Raw genomic sequence first — 18,138 nt, 5'->3', positions numbered from 1 at the left:
GTGGTCCTGATGACTGTAAAGACAACGATTTTTATATCAGAATGCTTTGCAAATGATAGCATGTTGTTTTAATCCCATTGAGCTGCTATAACAAAATCCCACAGACTGGGTAGCTTGTAAACAGTAGAACCTTATTTCTCATAGTTCCGGAAGCTGATGTCTAAGATCAGGGTGCCAGTATGGTTGGATGAGGGCCCTCTTCTGGTTTGCAGACTTCACACAATACCCTCACATGGCAGAAGGGGAAAGACTCTCTTTGGAGCTTCTTTTAAAAGTCACTACTGGTTCATGAGGGTTCCACACTCATGACATTAGCCCCTCCCAAAAGCCCCACCTCCTAATGTCATGATCTTTGAGGGTTAGGATTTCAACATATGAATTCTGGTAGGGGCACAAACATGCAGACTGTAGCAGGTATCATAGAAATTTAGCCACTGTTAAATCATGCTTGCTTGAGCAACAAATGTTCCAAACAAGATATTTAGCTGGAGAATCAGTCTATAAAGGATGAGGGTCTAGTAGGTCAGAATCTGCCGGAAGTGGAACCAGAGACTCAAGCCATGCACCTCTGCCTTCCAGGGTCTGACTGCTGCCCTGGATGAAATACAAGGACTTTCAGTCTAACTTTCTGAGGGAGGCATTCAGGTGACTTTTTATGTCAAGCCATTGAATCCAACCTCAAAAGACAGAGAGCTGGTCCAAGTAGAAGGTCCCATCATCGTGGGCTGAGAAAGATCATTGTACCTGTTTCTGATTCTCGTTCTCAACTGGGATCTGAGTGCCTGTGTTGCATGTAGCAGGATTCTTTTTCTGTTAGGATGATGGGGGATTTAAAGGCATTGTTGGTTTACTTCCTTTTTTAAAAAATATCTGCTTCCACCATTTTCCAGTCACATTATACTTGGAGTAATATACATCATAAATGTTCTTCACATTAAATCTGTTCTTCAAGTGGATTAACTGTATTGTATAGACATCTTCTACTTCTCTGGGGACAATTAGTGCTGATAAGGATTTTATGGAGTTTGTCTTTCTCACCTACGCATGCTCTCTCTCTCTCCCTCCCTCCCTCCCTCTCTCTCTCTCTCTCTAGTGTTTTCCTGATTCTTCTTGGCCCAGTTTTGAGTTTCTTTGGTCTCAGAAACCTCCGGTGCTTCATGTTTAGAGATGAATTTATCTTTTGTACTTCTCAAAGCTTTAGTGTTTAGTGGCTCACTTTGCTTACGTGCAAGGGCTTTCTTAGGCATTTTATTATTTAATTCTTCTAGTTTCAAAGATTTCTTAGAATCTGCTAAGCTGATAGTCTAATGTTCACATGGCACATGCGAAGTTGCATTGTCTTGAGAGTACCTTTGTGATGTTTGGCCCATTCTAATGGTGGCTTCTACCCCCATCCATTGTGCGGAATGTTTATCATGGCCACTGAGCCTGTGCTGTGAATAAAAGCATGGACTTTTTACTGTAGTGAGCACAGTAGCTCATGAGGCTTCACAAACTCCTTTACATTAGAGCATCTCATATGGTTGTGTGGATCGCATCCTGCGCAAGCATGCTGGACCAGGGGGCCAAGTGGGGGCTGACTGCCAGCCTGGGCTTCCCTAGCCAAATCTTGTACCTGGTAACAAGGCTGCATCCCCAGGGGAGGGGCTTCATCCTGATATGCACAAAGGTGTCATATGGGCCAGCAGCTGGGCTGCTTTAATTTGGCTAGGTATCTTGAGAGGAGAAGGTGGAAAAAGAGGGGGTGGTATTTTTTGTGGGGGACTAAGATATGCTCACCCACCTGGAATCTTGCAGTTCTCCAAGATGAAGGATTAGAGGCCAAAAGAAATTGTTTAAAAGTTGTTAAAGAACCACTTGGCACTTGCTAGCATTTTACATGCCCAGGATGATTTATTATGTTCCCTCAGTTATTCTTTACTGAGTAGGGGACTTGCAGTCAGAGCTACCAATCTGATTTGAGCCTGTGGAGCTCCGGAAGTACCCTTGCCTGCCGAGTTCCACTCTCCCTAGACAATTGCTGCCCCCAAGTTATATTCAGGCAGCCTAGCTCTATTAAGATAACCTTGTCCCCAGGGGCTCTGACAAGTCAGCCTCCATTTTCTACCCAGTTTGGTCAGTGCCCCAGGCAGCCCCACTTGGAGTCGGGACTGCATTTTCTGGAAGTCAACAGTTTGATGACTTGGCAGCCTTCTTTGCCATACTGTTGTTGTATCTGAGAGCTGCAGGTACCTTAGGTTTTTTATTGTTTTCCTCTTGTGAACCATAAATACCCGTCCTCTGTCTAGTATGCTGAAGGGCTAGTACAATTCCATTTAGCAAACATTTCTTGATGTTGCCCTTGGTTCAGAGATCTATGGCTTGGACCTTATCTACATTGAACTGAATTTATCTGTTCTCCTGGGCACCTGTACTAATGTGGCCTAAAGCTTTCTGTACTCATTTTTGTATTAGTCCCCCAGGGATGCCATAATAAAACACCACAGACTGGATGGGCTTAAACAACAGAGGCTTATTTCTCACAAATCTGGAGACTGGAAGTCTCAGATCACAGGATTGGTTTCTGGTGAGGCCTCTCTCCTTCGCCTAGAGATGGCTGTCTTCTCTCTGCATCCTCACCTGGCTTTTTCCTCTGTGTGTTTGTTCCTGGAATCTCTTCCTTTTCTTGCAAGGACACCAGCTGGATTAGGGCCTCATCTTTCTGACCTCATTTAACTTTACTTAGAGGCCCCATCTCCAAATACAGTCACCTTTGGGGTTAAGACTTCAACCTGTGAATTTTGGGAAGACACAATTCACTCCATAGTAACCCACACTTACTAGACTTTCTGAACAAATCCAGTGGATAATAAAGCAAAAACATTTTAGTGATATCTTTCCCATCCGTTTGGGCTGATGCAGCCATGTTAAAGACTTCATTTCCACCCTTAGAGAAACACTCCATTTAGCAGTAATTACACTTTGGACCCTGCCCCTTAGATGGCGTCCTAATTGTTATATCCAAAAATCTAAGCCTCATCTTCGGAAACTGCTCCCCTATGTTAAATATAGTGAAATGCTTCCAGGCAATCTCATTTTGTTAAAATTAAATTGGTGTTTTCTGGACCGCATTTGTCCCATAAGTAGCATTCTCGAAGGGCTTGGCAGGCTTGCCCCCCAGCCTGTGCTTGCAGTAATCATGTTGATTTTTAATCAAGAGACTTATTTTGGCAGCTTCTCTTTTTTGATCATTTGAAAAATACTTCTTGATGTTCTGGAGTTCAGATTCCTGAGATCTGGATCATGAAGAGGAGTTAGAGGCCTTAGTTACCTGGGAAAAAAAGCACCCACCTTGTGTATAACATTAATGAACAATTTTGGTAATGATGATAATGAAGAGGAGGATTTGATTACCCACCTTGAATCTCCCAGTATTTAGGGATTGTCAGGACTTGTTTTCACATCTACCATGTGATAGTGAACAAATTCAACACTTAGGTTTTGGGGCAGTGGGGGCGGTAAAAGTGATTTCCATGAGAAGAGAGTATTTTTTCCAGACTATCTTGAAATGCAGGTGCATGATAAAAAAATGCAAATTCTTTGGGGATTAATCATGAAATGTTTCAGGGTTGTTATAAGGAAGCTTATCAGTATAATGAAATAAGGGCCATTTTCTTGGTCATGAATTTTTTATTTGCACTATTTGATCAGTTACTTGCTGGGCTAGATAGATAGTATCAGTGGGTCTCAGTGGTGGGTCTAAGACACAGGATGGGAGGAGGCTTATTTTCCAAAGTCTGACCAGTTCTGGGCTGGAAACATTTGGCAAATAGCTAAAATCTACTGCTTATGCTCGAAATGAATAACTGAATCAGTAAATGAATGACTTCATTAATTCAGGCTGGACTACTTCCCAATAATCCAAATTAGTGCTAATGGCAAAGACAGTGCTGTGTGTTCACTAAACTCCTGTTCTTTTTTCTCCTGGGCACATAGCTGGAATTGGGTATTATATTCTTTGATGTTGGTTAGAGCCACGGGATTGAATTCTGATCATTGGGGTTTGGTAGGAATAACATATGGCACCTTATTTTTAAAAAGATATTATTTATTTATTTGTCAGAGAGAGAGAGAGCATAAACAGGGGGAGCAGCAGGCAGAGGGAGAAGCAGACTCCCCACTGAGCAGGGAGACTGATGGGGGACTTGACCCCAGGACCCTGGGATCATGACCTGATCCAAAGGCACATGCTGAACCAACTGAGCCCCCCAGGCATCCTGCCATACGGCACTTTAAATCCTGGCTCCTAGAAGTCCTCCCGCATGACCTTCACATTTTCCCTCTTCCCTTATTCAATGACTGGTTACAAGAGATACATGGGAAAGCCAGGGGATGGTGGAGACATAGATGGAAAGGTGCCAGGTCTTGGAAACACTGTGTGGAACAGAGCCCCTCATCAACCCATATGGGAGTGTAATGTGATTTGGTCAAGAAATAAATCTATATTGTGTTTTAAGCCACCCAAATTTGATGTAGAGATTGTTATATTACCCTGTAATAATTAACAATAAAATTGCAGCTTGGTTTTGTTTCCCAGTGCTATTATGCTGAAAATCTTTGACCCAAAAACACTTGAATGCTCACCAGTGCTGTATCTATGCCGGTTTCTGCCCCTTTGAGAATATCCTCCTTTTGCTCTACCTGTGTCTAGTGGAGTCACAGAGATGTGCTAACTTACAGGCCAGTTGAGCATTTGTCAGAGACCTTGTTAAAGTCAGGTGCACATTAAAGCAACAAAGACATGCACAATGTTTTAGGAGGTGAATAGTGCCAGGTGTTTATTCTGCCTCTGAAATCTTTAGAAGTCTGCATTCTCTGATCACAGCCCAGTAGGTGAGAGCATCTACCTCCGGTGGCCAGCGCCCTCTGATTAAGGGAAGACAGGAACCAATTTTGGCGCATGTTCTTAACTGTGAAAAATCCCATGGAGGAGATGTGTTTGCACAGTCAAAAGCTCCTGAGTTCCACGTATGGCCATTATGTAATTTGTTTTAGGTCTTAAGTGAATGCTTACTTTTTAGGAATGTATTAGTGAACCACTTGTCTCTTGGGATTGTTTTAAAAGACAGCCAAGAAAAAGCAATTGCCAAAGGCCATAAAGAGTGAGTTTATAAGTTTTTTGGGTGGCTTCGTCAGTTAAATGTCTGACTCCTGATTTCGTCTCAGGTTGTGATCTCGTGGTGGTGATTGAGCCCTGGGTCGAGCTCGGTGCTCAGTGTGCAGTCTGCTTCAGGTTCTCCCTCCCTTTCTCTCCTCCTCTGTCCCTCTCCCGGTTTATGCATGCTCTCTCTCTCAAAATAAATAAATAAAATCTTTTAAAAAAAGATTTTTTTTTTTTTTTTTTGCCTTCCATCTCCCTTTGAGAGACAGTCATTTTATCACCTAGGTTCCCTTAGAGCTGTGTAGTCTCTTAGGATAGCCTTAAATCATATGTGACTGGGGCGCCTGGGTGGCTCAGTGGGTTAAGCCTCTGCCTTCGGCAGGTCATGATCTCAGGGTTCTGGGATCGAGCCCCACATTGGGCTCTCTGCTCATCAGGGAGCTTGCTTCTCCCTCTCTCTCTGTCTGCCTCTCTGCCTGCCTACTTGTGATAGCTGTCAAATAAATAAATAAAATCTTTAAAAAAAAATCATATGTGACCACTTAAATTACTTACAATTAAATAAAATGAAGAATTTATTTCCTTAGTCACATTAGCTACATTTCATGCATGCAATGGGCACATGAGCGTAGTGGCCACCATGCTGGACAGCAGAGACAAAGAACATTTTTGTCATTGCTGAAAGTTCTATTAAATAGCAGTGGTACAGAGAGCTGGCTTTGATATTTTCATCTTTTCATGATGCATCCAGATTTTTAGATTTTCTCACTACTCATATATTTAAAAGCACTGTTGGAAAACCTGACAACAGGCCCAAATGGAGTCACTTATGCTAAACCGACATCTTCAAACCAAAACTTAATTACAGTCTCAGCTCTCTCAGAAATGTAACCTTAAATCAGTCAATCAGGAATCATTTGATCAGCATTAGTTAAATAATCTGCCTGATAAACATCCACCATCCCCTAAAGGAAAGGAACTTTGCAATAACTAATTGCCTTTTTTTGCCCACTACAACTCTCCTGTTTCTGCTCCCCTCTACTTGTAAAATCTCTTGCCTTGTATAGTTAGGTCTTCGGAGTTCCTTTCTGTCTATTAGCTTGGATGTTGCCCAATTCAAAAATTGCTTAATAAAGCCAGTAAGATCTTAAGGTTTACGTAGTTGATTTTTCTTTCTTTCTTTCTTTCTTTTTTTTTTTTTTTTTTACCAACACTGTGCTGTTTTGTTGTTGTTGTGTTGCTTGTGTTTTACTTTATTTATTTATTTTTTTTAAAGAACATGAGGTATTCTTAAGATTGTTGTAATTTAAATTCTAGGAAAGGCTCCGCAGCAAATAATAAAAGGACAATTTCTGAGTACATGTAAAGGGAAATTATGATAGTTAGGCACTATCAAGGATTCACTAAGTTAGGTTATGACAGATTCATTTCATTTTCTTCTATGACTGGCATAACAATCTAAACTTCATGAAGTGAAGAATTTTTGATCTTTTTTTTCATTGCTGAGTTCTCAATATTTTCAATATGCTTGCAGCATAGAAGGTGTTCAGAGAAATAAGGTTGATGCAGTTCATTTCAGTTTTATTAAAAGAGGAAGGTTCTCATGCTATCTTTTCTTTATTTTTTTTAAGGTTTATTTATTTGAGAGAGAGAGAGAGAATGAGATAGAAAGCATGAGCAGGGGAGAGGGGCAAAGGGAGAGGAGGAAGCAGACTCCCTGCTGAGCAGATGCTTGATAGACTGAGACCCCCAGGTGCTCCCCATGCTATTTTTGAAGCAATGGTTGCTGGGTAATAAGACAGTTGGGTGAGTTTTGAAGTAGTTAAATAACCATGATAAGCAGTTAATGAAGAGAACAGAGACTTGGAATCAAATATAGACCCACTTCCAATTCTAGTTTCATTCATTCAACCTGTGTGATCCCAGGCAGTCCTTTCACTTTTCTGAATCATCATTCCCTCATCTTCATAATACCTATATTGTAGGGTTGTCCTGAGTATCAAATTTGGCAACATAAAAGGCTGGCATAAAAATAGTCTTGAAGAAGGTACCTAGGAAGATGTTATCACTGAGTCTCCATTCCGACTTAGCCAATGTTTCTCTCGTCTTCAACAACAAGAATATATGCTTTGATTTGTGGATGGCATAATCTGGTGTAAGAATCAGATTCAGAGGGACCTTAGTAAACTCAAAAGATAGTCTAAATCTAATCCTTTAAGGTTTAGTAAGGAGAAATATGATGATTTATATTGATTAATTCAAAGACAAACTGCGATGGTGGTAGACAGAGGACATGCGGCTTAACCTCTGTATGCAAACTTGGGGACTTAAGAAATGGTTCGTGTCACGTACCATGTGTTGTGACTGCCAGAGTTCACTTGAGCAGTAGGAATAAGGCACCCAGCGTTGCACATGGGTGCTCCTGAGAAATTCAAAGTGCTAATGATGGGGGCATTAGCCAGAGATTCTGATTTAACTGGTGTGGGATACAGCTTTGGCATCAGGATTTTTAACTTCTCCCACCCCACCCCCTAGTGGTCCTGATGTGCAGCCATGTTTGGGAACCCCTGGTCTAGGTTGAGGGAGATCCTTGTTACTTCTGTTCGCTCCGGATTTGCACAGTCCATAAATGTAACTGGCATGGGGAAAATGCGTGCTGCATGAACTTGTGAATGCCCCACATATGTTTGGAGTGTATTCAGGGAATTGTGTTGGGACGGTGAGCACACTGGCAATTGTATCATTTACGGGGGAGGCTTGTTTTCTTAGAGAACAATGGGAAGAGGTAACAGTCTTGGACATTGCTTGCTTGATTTGTCTTTAGGAAGCTGGATTTAGTTCTCTCCCCAGCATTCCAGAGGGTAGACAGGGACGCACAGAGTAGAAGCTTTTGGAGATAGACGTAGATTAGAGCTTGCTGACAATGGTGCTTTCTAGAGATGGCAGGATTGCCAGATCCTGGAGATTGGCAGAGACCTCATAGATTTTATTGTGGATTTAAAGGCTGATTGGTTAGTTCAACTACCAGCACATTTTCTTTCACCCTTTACCTCACCCCCTACTCTCTCTCTTCCATCCTCTGCCTCAGTCATGCTGTTCTCATCACAATTCTTAGATGTCTCCCCACTCCTTCCCCAACGTGTTCTCCATCTCAGGATGGAGATGCCCTTCCTTCTTCCTGAAACACCTGTTCTCTACATGTCAGTACGATGTACTCTCACTCAGGTTTTTGTTCAAATCACAATCCCTACCTTGACTCTTTATCCCCCTTTCTTTTTTGTTTTTCTCTCTCACTGTCTGAGCACACATATTCTCTCTCTCTCTCTCTCTCTCTCACACACACACATATGCACATGTACATGTATATATTTGTATGCCTTTCTCTAATAGACTGTGAGCCTCACACAGTCTAGGACTGCTGTCTGAAGTGTGCACTGATGTATCCCCAGTACCAGAATTGTGCTGGGCTTTCAGAGGTGCTCAAGAAATACTTGTTAAATAAATCTTCAGGATCATCTACTTCTGTAGGATCTCACCGATTGTATCTTGAATTTTCTGTTCTGGCCTAGACCACCTAACTGGCATCTTTGAAGGATAAATTTAGTAACATATGGGTAGAATGACCATTTTCAAGCTGAGTTTTTTTTTTTTCTTTCTTTTCTCCCCCCGCCTCAAGTGGGAATAGCATCTTCTAAAGACAAAACATGATTCACTTATTAGCAGTTTATGCGCAACCATTGAATGAAATCCAGTGTGGAAAGGAAATAACAAAACCTTACTTCAGTATAATTTGTTTCTTCTGAACCACTGTAGATACAGTAAAGGTCACTAATGCACAGGAAAGTTAGGTTTGATTTCTTTGATGTATAAAAATTAGTGCTTTGTCATCAATTACAGATGCAGGAGGACAAATCACTGGGACATTAAGTTGTTCCTGCTACACAAATTACAAATCTTGTTACAAAAAAAGTATTAGCGTCATCCCTTGTTATTTTAAAAATGCCAACTCTGATAAACAGTCAGCCTTGGGCATATATTAAAATGCTTGAATTGTACAACAATAAATTCAGCCTTTTAAGATAACACCTCATTTTAATTTCATACATGATTAAATCTATCAATTCAAAGGTCTTTTAACATATAAGTTTTGAAATCATAATAGTACCCTTTAACTCCCTGTGGAAAGACTTAAACCTCTTTCTCCTTTAATAACTTCCCTTTATTGACAGAAAATTTTAAGAAATCCCCCATTACTTTGTTTTGTGTTCTTGTGTGTTTTTCTCGAGGAGAAGAGGAAATTAAATTGCAATCCTGAATTCCTTTCATTTTTAGAAGTAGATTTTTTCCTTTAGTCTTTAGTCCAGAAGGAGGTTGAGAAAGCTTTGTGAATCAAATATTTTATCTCTATCATGATGAGATAGTCTAAATTGTTGTCCTATATCCAGCAAAATCTTTATTCCTACATTCAGTAGAACAACTGAATTTTTTGTTCCTTATATAAATGGTGCCTCCTCATTGCCATCCAGGGCGATCGCTTCTCAACTCCCTTGTGACTTGAAGACCTCACTTTGCAACTATGAATTCGAAGAGACCTAAGGTCAGGGCTGGCTGTGGTTCTCATGGCCCACCTAGCCTGGGGACCTCGCCCGGCTGGTCTTCTGTAAGCAGAGCGGCACTGTAGCCTTCCCAGGAGGGCAGCCTTTGCAGCCTTCTGTCCAGTTCACAGACCTTGGAGGCTTGAACAGCTGGATGTCTGTTCTCATTGAAATCTCCTTTGAGGGGAAACTGTCAACAGATATTTATTGAGTACCTTCTGCATCTCAGATTCTGTGCTTAGGGCTGGAGGTACGGTGGTGAGGAAAATGGTTTGTTCTAGAAAATACCTGACTTAAAGAACTAATGCAACATGTGCCTGTTACCTCTTTGAAATGAAGAAAAACTGATCATTATCTCCTACAGAAAAAATATTATATTCATGTATATGAATATATATATATCAGTGTTTATCAAATGTTTACTTTTTCTTACCACCTCCTTTCTCCTCTCTCCTCTTCTTCCCTGCCCATTATCCATTCATTCGTGCATCTTGATTCTAGCTAAGTGCTGTATTGCAGGTGTAAGAATTAGGAGCAAAGTCTTTAGAATCAGAAGAATCTGTATTTGAATCCTAACCGCCATTTCCTAGTAATACTGGTTATCGCCACTACCATCATTACTGCTGTTCTTGTTTTTGCTATAGGTAGCAGTTACTTCTACTGCTTATATTTATTAGTCATTTCCCATGTCAGGCACTGAGGGATCTGTGCATTTTGTATTGAATCCTTACAACCATCCTATGATGTAGATAATACTATTGTCTCCTTCTTAGGGCTGTGGAAAGTGTGCCTTGAGATTTTATATAATATGTTGCCCAAGGTCACATGGTAAGTAGAGGAACTGGGGCAAGCTTTGATTCAAACTTTCCAGGACTTGGTTTCTTCTTTGTAAAAGGTTGTACTAATTCCTGCTGAGGAAGCTGCTTGGGATGATTCAGTGAGGTGAACTGCTTCATGTTTGCAGCTGGGTCCTTGGCACATGGGAACATGATAAGTGCCCACTCTGTGTCTGGTGGATTCTGCCCCCTCCCCGCCCCTGGTAGCTGTCTGATGTCTTTTTTTTTTTTTTTTTTTTTAAGATTTTTATTTATTTATTTGACAGAAAGAGAGAACGAGAGAGTGCACAAGCAGGGGGAGTGGCAGGCAGAGTGAGGAGAAGCAGGCTCCTCACTGAGCAGAGAGCCCAACATAGGGCTCCATCTCAGGACCCTGAGATCATGACCTGAGCTGAAAGCAGACGCTTAACCTACTGAGCCACCCAGGGGCCCCTAGCTATCTGTTTTTAAGACTGAATAATCTGCTTCCTTTCTCCTGTCTTCTTAGCTATTTCCTCACCCCCTCCTTAAGTTTGGAGCTTTGTTCTTTTCCTCATCCTAGAAAACCCAGTGGAGCCTGAAGGATGGAGAACTCAGGAAATGTTTCTGAGTGACCCTGGGGTAGATGCAGCATGGGAACGGCTGCAAATCTCTGGGTTTGTAGATGTGAGACCTCTGCCTGGTGCTTTTTCCTAAGCTCTCTCTGCAGCTGAGCAGGTGCTGGGGGCCATGTGGGTCTTATAGGGCAGTTCCCTGCCATGCACAGGAATACACTCTCTAGAAGCACCACCTGGGGCTTTTCCTGGTGATAAGGGGCTCTGAACAGTGACAGGGAGGTTGGGCTTTGACCACATGTTGCTAAGAGTGTCTCGTAAGTGGCCCAAGGCAGCTACAGGATTGGATCTGGAGACTGTGTCATAGGACTTGGCATTATTTGTTAATTTGCAGGTGGTTTTTTTTTTTTTTCCTGTAACTGAATATAACTCCATCATAACAAATGACCCACTTGACACGTAGACTTAGCCTCCCATAAACCAGGTAGAATTGTCATTTTAAGAATGTTGGGATTGGAAGTTTGGATTTCTAGAGACCTGGAGAGTGATTCTGGATCTTGCTTTGGAATCCTGAGTGGGCGTATGTCCCAGCCCTGAACCATTGCTCTGATTCATGAAGGCTGATATAGAGAAAGCATCTCTCAGTGAATGAAGAGAAAGCTTATTACTGTTATTAGCAAACACCATTTTTCCTTGAAATTCTATACTGGCAAACTCTGCTAGAGTAGAAACTTTTATTTGCCCAATTAATTCTTTTTACTACAGTTTTCTCTTCATTTTTGAGTGTTCTTTGGTTCACACTTCATAAAAACTTGTTTAATCTGGTAAATGTTGTCAGAAGTTTGAGGACAGGGTAAGACTTTTCAAATTTTTGCCCTGAAACTCAGTGGTATGATTATAGATAATTTCTTTCTTTCTTTCTTTCAAGATTTTTATTTATTTATTTGACAGAGAGATAGCGAGAGAAGGAATGGGGGAGTGGAAGAGGGGAAAGCAAGCTCCCCATTGAGCAGGGAGCCCCATGCAAGGCTCGATCCCAGGACCCTGGGATCATGACCTAAGCGGAAGGCAGACACTTAATAAATGGGCCACCTAGGTGCCCCTATAGATAATTTCTTGAAGATCGATCCTAACTTTATATTTTTGGGGAGATGTTAGAGACAGAAAAGAATGAGTGTTGAGGTTATACATATGACATAAGTAAATTTTCATTATTTATATCTGTTCTTTAAATCCATGCGTTTTACCCAGAGTAGAAATATTTTAGAAGTTTGGTTCATGTGTAAGGTATCTCATGCCTTAATTGAGTCATTCATTCCATTTAGTTAATATTTGCATCTTATTATATGCTAGGGCTACTGAGGCCTTTGTAGATCTTATAATCTTTTGGCATAATATAAACAATTAATCAGATCATTATAATATAGGGCCAAGCACTATGGGAACACACAAGGCAGACACCTAAATGACTTGGTGAAGGGGTTGGGAAGGACTGCCTTCTGGATAAAGTCGGATGTAACCCAGATCCTGGGGGAGCAGTGAGTGTTAACCTGGTGAAGCTGTTGGAGTGGGGTGGAGTAGGGGGATCGAACCAGGGAACTAGCTCGTCAGGTGCCAGGACCTGGGAATAAGCCATAGTGTTGTTGGGATCTTCTTCTTCTCAGACATATTTGCAAGAGCAAGAAATTCAGATTGTTCTTGACTGTGACATTTGTGGTTTGAAAAATCTTGCAAAAGCTGCCTGGCGAACACCATCCCAGTCTTGATAGGTGTATTCTCTGATAGGTCCAAAGGTAGCACTTGTCATACAGGCAGTCCTCTGCCCTTAGTTGAGGCCCAGACATGTTGAGCTGTTGCTTCCCACCCAAGCCAGGTTGGCGTTGGAGTGATGGGTACAGGTTGGTAAAGCCTGGGATGGGGATGCTCCTGGCGATGACGTGGGAAGCCCTTGTAAATCAAAGTTGCCTGGACTGCTTCTGGGGGGAGAGGGGGAGAAAGAAGTAATTATGAGAGGCAGAAGTAAATGTCAAGAATCTCTTGAGTTCTGGAACCCTCAGTGAAAAGAACTGTTAGAGGCACATGGATCATAGTCGTGGACATATTTTGATTCATTTCCCAAGAAACCTTCAAAGTACAAAGTCATATTATATCATAAAATTGTGTTCCATGGTGCAAAGAGCCCAGACTTAGGACAACTCAAAGGGGTGGGTTCTAGTTCCAACCACGTATTCTAGATCAAGGATTTACTAACCTGTAGTGAAGCTGTTATTGCCATGTGTTACCACCCTGACATGGATTTGGCTGTAGTGAGGGCAGCCGTTGACTACTGGGTACCTTCCAATACAATAGAAGCAATTCTGGCTCTTACCCATCTTCAGCTTCTTGCTGGGCTTCACAGCTTCCCGCTTCCAGGGCTCCCTGGGAATATGTTTTGTCAAAAGTCATTCAGATTGCCTTCCATCCATCATTCCGAGTCATAGTTCCTTGCCTAAGTGATTCAGCAACAAGGATCTGTGACCCTGTTTTTGCTTGCCCTCCCTCTTTTGTTTCATTTCATGTGCTCAGCAGTTCAAAACAGAGGAGGAAGAAAGTGTCATATGCATTTCTAGTCAGACTTAAATGCAAACTTTGGAAAGAAAGGCTTTGTTTCTGTTTGTTCCCTATAATGAATGGTAGAATTTTTTCCACTTAATTTAACTTAGGGTTAGAAATTATTTGTATAAGTTATTAATATAAAAATCTTCCAGCTCAAGAAATATCACTGCTGTTTCACACTCCCTGCAAATTTTATTATTCAGCTCCTGGTGTAAGCTTTGTGTTGAAAGAATGAACTTGTGTTTTTGGCTCTTCCCCCCCCCCCCCCATGGTTGGTTTTGGCCAAACTTTTTATTTAGTATTCTGTAGTTGCTTAACACACACTTAAATGGTCTTATTGGGGGGAGGGGAAAGGGGAGGTTCTTGTAGATTCCCAAGGAAATGTCAGAAAGGCAAAATATGGCCAACATTATCCATTTGGTTTTTTGGGTTTACTGGGTGAATAGCACTTTCCTTATATAAGCATCTGATCTCAGGTTTTTCATACTGAGAACATTGAGCTTTCAGTTTGAAGACCCTCTGAAATCCTACGAATAGCATACCCTGACCACCCTCTAACAGCTAGCTTGTTTGTATAGGCAGAAGGATTCACCTCTCCATTTTAGATGGCTAGATGTTTGTGCAAGGTCTTAGAATTGCTTTGCGTCACTTACTGGGAAAAATCAGATATAGGAAGTGGCCTTTAGGGACACTTTTAACTTGAAAAATTACAACACTAGTACGCAAGTCAAGTCTTAACACATTTAACATTTGCTTATTGAAAGCAATGTCATAAAGTCAAATAAGATTAAACAGGTTTTACTTTTTTCCCTCACAAGAACATAAAAATTATGGAAGGGGAACTTAAACAGGAAATTTAAAAAAAGGTAACACAATTTTTCCTTTTAGTAGTCCTTGGGTAGTTACGACAGAAAAGGTTCCATTTTTTGTTTGTTTCTTTGAACAGGGATTTTGGTCCAAAGTTTTGTTTGTTTTTAATATCTGCTTCTGCCTCCCCCTCTATCAGATCGGCTTCCTCCACGGCCACCACCTCTTGGTGCTCCGCGGCTTGAACTGCTGTAGGAATCACGTGGAGGAGGGTACCCCCTTTCCATAGAAGGGGGAAGCCCTCTTTCTTATCTGCCAACCCAATCACGACCACTTGAGTAGAGATCACTTCGGCTGCTTGAGTAACTGTCTCGACTTCCACCATATCCGTCACGTGAGCTGCTGTAATCATCATAGCAACTGCTTCCACCATAAGATGGCGGGGGCCCTCGTGTAGGTGGAGCACTACGTGAGTTACCATAACTCTCATATGAATCTCTGTAGGAGCCTCCCCTTGGATGATCTGAATAGTCATGATCACGACCATAGTCATCTCTATCACTATAGCCTCTTGACGGGTAGTCATCACGTGAACTGGAATGACCATAATCACAGTAAGTATAATCTCTTGGCGGTGGTGCATAATCTCTTGTATCATGAGAACTTGGGTAATCTCTGCTTGAATAGCTGTCTTTAATGGAGTATCCATCATCTCTCGGGGACAAATAAACATCTCTGTGAGAGGGCAGGGGTTCCCTTCGAGGTGGGCCTCCATAGCTATCTCTTCTGCATGACACAGGAGCTCTTCCTCCCATTCCACTGCTGCTGCGAACTGGTCCTGAAGGGGCAGATCTTTTAGGTGGAGGCCCACCACTTCGTGGCGGTGGTCCTCTTTACCGGAAGTGATCCCCTGGAAGAACTCATGTTAAAATTCATGGAATAGCCACCATCATCCATGTGCCCTCCACGTGAGGGAGGTCCCCTGGTTCCTCCACTTCCTCCTCTTCTGCCTCTAAGACCTCTTGGAGGGCCTCTGCTTCTTGGAGGTGGTGGTGGTCCACGTCTACCACCTCCTCAAATGATGGTTTAGTGGCCTGTTCTACTTTGATGGCTTTTCCATCTAAGGACTCTCCGTTCATGTCTCTGGCTGCATCCTTAGCATCTGCTGGGCTCTCAAAGGTGTCAAAAGCAGATCCTCTTGATTTGTTGGTTTCACGATCTTTCATCAATAGAACTTCCACTATTCGTCCATATTTGCCAAATACTGCTTCAAGGGTTTTTTCATTTGTTTCTGTATTGAGGCCACCAATGAAAAGCTTTCCTGGGCGATCTGCTTCAACCATTTTTCCCCCTGATGAGAGTCGGAGGGGTGACAATGGTTCCAAGCTCCTACGAGCTCGCCGGCAGGGGCTTCGTAGCAGCTCAGCACGAGGGAGTGCCGCTGGATCCGAGAACGGAAGAGGGAAGCCGCTAGCGATACTGCGCAACGAGCATGTTTTTGGCTCTTTGATGTGAGTGATGGAGAGGGGAATGAGTGCACTGTTGCTGGGTGGCCACCCTCTTGAAGAGGAGGGTTCTGAAATTTTTTTAAAAAATTTTTTCCCCCCTCATTTCTGGCCTCATTGAAAGCCCTTTCTCTAAGTGTTACAAATTAGATACTTGGAATGTCCCTTTGGAAGTATCCAGGCTAGCACAGAACTTATATAAACCTGTGTTATTGTCTTGCCGTTGATCAATACAGTTAGGAACCTATGCCCTGTTATAATTTGGAACATTGCAGCAGCCTCTGTTGTCCTGACGCTACTAATTCACATTTCCAGTCTGTCCTAATTATTGATGTGAGGATGCTTTTGTTTCTTCAAAACAATTTGGTTATGTAAACTTTCTGCCTCCTATCTCTCTAGCTTTCAGAATTCTTAAAACTGGGTCCACAAATTACAGTCAGGAAACTGATGAATTCTGAATCCGTATGCAAGATTTTATGTGTAGAAAATCCAGAGTTTTGGACGGAGTCCAAGGTATCTTTGATCTAGAATGACATCTAGACATCTAGAATATCTTAACTCTTTAATGAGGAGCACACCTGCCCCACTTTACATGCAGCCTCCAGCCATATGACGCTTCCTTCCATCGAACTAGTCAACATTTTCTGACTACTGTTTTCTCCCATACCTCCCTGCTTTTGATTCTGATAGTCATTCTGCTTGTGAGGTTGCTTTCCTCTTCGTTGGCTTTGCCTGACGAACTTCTCTTTTACTCTCAAGATTTTACTCCAGGGCCACCTGCTTTGGAGAGATCGTATTTCCTTTGCCAGGAACAAAGGGTGGTTCTCTCATCTCTTTGCCTCCTTCTTAACACTCATTCTGTTTCCCCACTACATTTGAGGACAAGAAATGTATTCTTTTCATCCATATATTGTCAGCAGACAGTGGTGGCCTGAGGTAAATTCTCACTGAATATTTGTTGAACAAATAGGAAGACATAGTTTGTCTTTGGGTGGAATTAAGATAGACTGACAAAACCTCAGTGCTGGGAACAGCTTTGCCTTCCTGCAGGTGAATGGCTTATGTAATGGGAACATCAAGTTTCCTGTCCCCTGGATATGTAATCTTGGTCTCCTATATTAAATAACATATACTGATTCTCTGTTCATCACAAACAGGTTTTAATGGATTCTTTTACGTTTTATGAAACAAAAGATTTCTGGTGGTAGAGATTGACTTTGATACTTACAAACTTCTCACTGAATCTCTAAGGGGAACAAAGGGGCCTAGGTGGGTGGAAAGATTTCTTCTAAATCAGCCTGCTAAAAAGTTCTACATGATGTGATTGCCTTTATCTCATCTTAAAGTACACTGTTGCTCACCCAGTGACTCTTGATGGTGTGTATGTGAATCCCTTGTGTGAAAAGAGAGATCTGGTCTGGTGCTATGGTCCCCTGGAGATTCATACTCTGGGCATCTGACAACAGCAGAGAATCCAGGAGGTCAGCATGCTTCTCTTCAGACTGCAAAGATGTCTACCTGGCATTATATCCAGGAGCTGCCTTGACAGAGGGTGGCTTTCTGATTTGTGCATGAGGAACCTGGACTGAGCTGTAGCTACTAGAGGGATTCTTGTGATGCTCTTCAGAAGCCTTCTTTTATTTTGCATCTACTGAGAAACAGAGTGCTGACTTGCTAACCCAAGAGGCAAAGACTTTCTTATTTCACAATATATTTAATGCAATCCAAGTCTGTTCTGCCCAAGGAATTTAAAGGACTTCCAAGTTCGCTGAAATGGGATTTAATCTGATATTTGAATCATATCCCTTCATTCCAAACAACAGTCCCACCCCCCACCACCCCAGTCCCTGTGCCTGTACACGGATGCCAGAAATTTCCCGATTAGAAACTCATTGCTTTAACTTAAGGCTTGGTCCCTTGAGAAGAAAGCATTATGTTTTTAAGTGATCTGTGTTGAGTCTGAATGAATCTATCAGAGGTTCCTTTCCTGAGATGAGCCACTGATGGAGGCAAAAGAGCTGGTACAGACATCAGGGGAAAAACAGGCCCATTAAAGAAGGAAAAGAATACCTGCACACACACACACACACACACACACACACCCACCCACCCACCCACCCCCAATAG

At 42.1% G+C, this 18,138-nt stretch overlaps 1 protein-coding gene and 1 pseudogene across 2 annotated transcripts in view; one reads left to right on the top strand and one right to left on the bottom strand.

The window, feature by feature from the left end:
• The window catches only part of ST6GALNAC3 (ST6 N-acetylgalactosaminide alpha-2,6-sialyltransferase 3), a 529,436-nt gene that overhangs the window by 128,247 nt on the left and 383,051 nt on the right, over positions 1-18,138 (top strand). The window lies entirely within an intron of this gene.
• Positions 14,482-15,973, bottom strand: LOC123943193 (annotated as a pseudogene).

Source organism: Meles meles, chromosome 1 (genome assembly GCF_922984935.1).
Source record: "Meles meles chromosome 1, mMelMel3.1 paternal haplotype, whole genome shotgun sequence".
NCBI lineage: Eukaryota > Metazoa > Chordata > Mammalia > Carnivora > Mustelidae > Meles > Meles meles.
The sequence above is the reverse complement of the archived record's forward strand: the minus strand, read 5'-3'. Positions and strand labels throughout refer to the sequence as shown.